The following is a 3,392-nucleotide window of genomic DNA, read 5'->3' as shown; positions in this document are numbered from 1 at the left end:
GCACAACAATTCCGTACGTCTTTTCCACCAGCGCAACCTTACTCCGTCCCGCTTCTCCCCCTCACTGTCCATTGCTTTTTTCTGAGTTTCTGATACACTTCCATTTTTTCTAGGGAAAAGTCTAGGGGCCAGCAGTTTTGTTGAATTTTGGCCAGCATGTAATCAGCAGAGAAATGTGAGTCATTCGATGAAATCTCACACCAATCTCACACCATTAAATCATCATTGATGGTTATTTGCTGGCTACCAATCACAAAAGTTGCTGGCTCCCTAGCATTGCTCTTTTTTCTATTCTAATTTGCTTTGTTCAGATTGAATTCTGCCTCTCAGTCATTATATACCGAATGTTTTAATTATTCTCTTCCAATTGGTAATTGTATGAGTTATTATATTCTTCATTTTTCATTGTTTTAACTTCTGTTCTTATTAAAAAAATTTGCAATTGGTTATTTTTTGGTTTATTATATGATTCATGTGTTCATTGTTCCGTTCTTATGAAAAACAAAATTTACAATTGGTGATTGTATCATTGATGTTCTGATTGCTATTTTTTTTTAAATTCTATTTTATTTGTTTTGTTCATTGTTTGGTTGCATTGTCCGCGCCCTCGATCTCTGTCGCCTCTTTGCCTTTCCTCCGTGTTTGATTCTTTTTGTTTTAGGCTCTGTTATGTGTTTATTGTTCAACACTATTATTTTTTGACTCAGCTACATTAAAGCAATATTTTCTGTCTTTAACATGGTTCTGAAAACCGGACGAACTGACCAATCTGACTAGTTCAACCGCGAATCGACAACATTGACAATTCAGTCCGGTATGTAAAATTAGGGGTGTTCGCGGTGCAGTTTGGATTGGATGACTTTAAAATAAAAATCCGATCTGATCCGATCCAATCTCAAGCGGTTTGGATTGGATTGGATTTGCGGTTTTGTAAATTAAATACATATAACAAGTCTTAACATCAAATTTTAAATAATCATCAATGACATAATCAGTCTTAACAATATCTTAAAAAGCCAACGATAACATAACAATAAAAATAAAATTATAGGTTAGTTAAAATAAATAAATAAATAACATTTTGAATATAAAATATTTATTAAATAATAATAGATGAATAATAGAATAATGTATAATAAATTGAACATGTTATAAGTATAATTATAAATATAATAATAAAATAATAATATTATAGCACATTGTGCGGTTTGGATTTGATTGGATCGGTTATGAAAAGTAGATTCAAAATCTGATCCGATCCAGCGGTTTGAAAAAAATAAAATCCAATCAAATCTGAATTAGTGCAGTTTTAATCGGTTTTTGATTTGAATTGGATTGGATGAACGGTTTAATTTGGATCGGTTTGGATTTGAACACCCCTATATAAAACCGTTGATTAAAAAACCAATAAAAAATCGTTAAACCAGTCTAGAACCGGTCGGTCAGACCGAACAGAAACCCGGCCGGTCGACACAAAAACGGAAGCTCCTTCGTTTCTTTCCCCCTTTCTTCGTTTCTTTCTTTCATTCAGAAGGAAATTACAGAAACTCAGCCAAAAAACCCTAGCACTGTAAGCCTACACCACCGCCGCAAGGAGTGGCATACTGCCGCCGTCGGTCGCACTCAAAGTTCGCCGTCCGTCCATCTATCTATCTTCCCTCGTGCTCCAAGTCTTCAACCCTGTTCGCTGTCACCGATCGCAGCTGCTTCCTCGAGCTCGGCGTCCGTCGTCTTTGTCTGCTCAGCCGCGCTTCCGCCGCCGTTTGTTTGCCGTCGTCTTCGTTCGCGTTCTTCGGCGTTCACCGTTCGCGTTCACTCGCCGTTCACCGTTCGAGTTCGCATTCGCGTTCGTCTGGAAGCCACGTTGCTCTGCTTCAAAATCTGCGACCAACCCGCGCGTTCCACCTAGCCGTAGAACTGCTCTCTTTTGTTGCCCTCGTGAGTTCCCTAAACCCGACACCAGACAATACACTCACACAACACCAATACCCTGCTTCAAACTCTGCAACTTCTGCATTAGCGTTGGTCTGGAAGCCACGTTGCTCTGCTTCAAAATCTGCGACCAACCCGCGCGTTCCACCTAGCCGTAGAACTGCTCTCTTTTGTCGCTTTCGTGAGTTCCCTAAACCCGCCACCAGACAATACACTCACACAATACCAATACTCTGCCTCAAACTCTGCAACTTCTGATTTGTATTACAATAAGTAACTATTTGATTTTATAGTGGTTTGGATTTTTTTCATAGACTGAATTAAAGTATACAATAGTTATGTTCTCTTCTCTATCACATTGATATTAAGTTTTGAATTCTCTTATTTCGTTTTAATTTTACCGCACTCAACATGTTTGATGAAATGCTTTAACCATATTTCTGGTTGGTTTATAATTTCTAGCTTTTAGAATCTTAATAAGTTGATTGCATGTGAAATTAGAATAATTGGATCTTAGTAGTTACGAAATTTTAGCTGCACAAATAGCATCTTTGCAGAAAACATATTAGCATGATGATTCTACTTGCATTAGTATTCTTCTGGTAAATTTTAACTGTTATTGTGAACTTGTTAATTTGCTAATTGTTCTTGTGTTGTTGTTCTGTTGTTCTTCTGTCATTTTTAATTATTTTTTTGTTTTTGTTGTGATTTTCTGCTTTTGAACTTGTTAAGTTGATAATTTGCTAAATTGTTGGGCTGCTGTTGTTTTAATTTGCTAAATTGTTAAGTTGCTGCGATTTAATTTGTTGGATTTTCTATTTAGGTATTGTTCTTGTTTATTTGCTAAATTGTTGTTGTGTATTTATTTTGTCTTTGAGATTATTGCTGGATATTGGTGATCATTGATTTATTATATGCTTCATGTTTTCATTGTTTTGTTGATTGTTTGTTTTGTTTCAGAAATCAATTCTTTGTGATCAATGCTCAAACTCTGAATGTTGTTCTGCTGTTTTATGTTTTGTTTCAGAAATCAGTTTTTTGTGATCATTGCCCATACTCTGAATGTGGTTCTGTTTTGTTTTAAGGCTGTGTTTGGAAGAGGTGATTGATTTCTGAGTGTTGTTTTGTTTTTGTTTTAAGGCTGTGTGTTGTGTTCAATTTTCATTTTGTAAGAAATTTTTTGAAGTATATAAGTATTAAGAAGGAAGACTATTTCAACGGTATTACTCTGTTGATTCTGGTCTGCTACAAGCTTGAACATAGAATTTTAAGAGAGAAACCCTTTATTATTTCATCATTGGCCTATTTTTGGCATTGCATATCATTGTAGTTTGTTTATTCATAGAACTAGTTGTTTATGATCCCCTTTTGAAGTAAAAAAAAAATGCAGTAGAAGAGTGTTTAGAACCAGTTGCTTTATTCATTGAATTTTTGTAGAATCAGGTGTTTATTATAAAACG

At 35.5% G+C, this 3,392-nt stretch overlaps 1 protein-coding gene across 2 annotated transcripts in view; it reads left to right on the top strand.

Annotated features, from left to right (window-relative positions):
• The first annotated feature begins 1,518 nt into the window (after nt 1-1,518).
• Nucleotides 1,519-3,392, top strand: part of LOC107462831 (40S ribosomal protein S15a-5) — a 3,297-nt gene continuing 1,423 nt past the window's right edge. Inside the window, exons 1-2 of one of the 2 annotated variants that reach the window (XM_016081509.3) lie at nt 1,813-1,843; nt 2,019-2,113. The gene's annotated coding sequence lies outside the window, so the exon portion shown is untranslated. Of the gene's footprint in view, nt 1,939-2,018; nt 2,114-3,392 lie in introns of both variants that reach the window. The other variant, XM_016081510.3, reaches the window with a different exon arrangement.

The sequence above is a fragment of the Arachis duranensis genome, chromosome 8 (assembly GCF_000817695.3).
Source record: "Arachis duranensis cultivar V14167 chromosome 8, aradu.V14167.gnm2.J7QH, whole genome shotgun sequence".
Classification (NCBI taxonomy): Eukaryota; Viridiplantae; Streptophyta; class Magnoliopsida; order Fabales; family Fabaceae; genus Arachis; species Arachis duranensis.
This window is presented reverse-complemented; position numbering and strand designations above follow the sequence as displayed.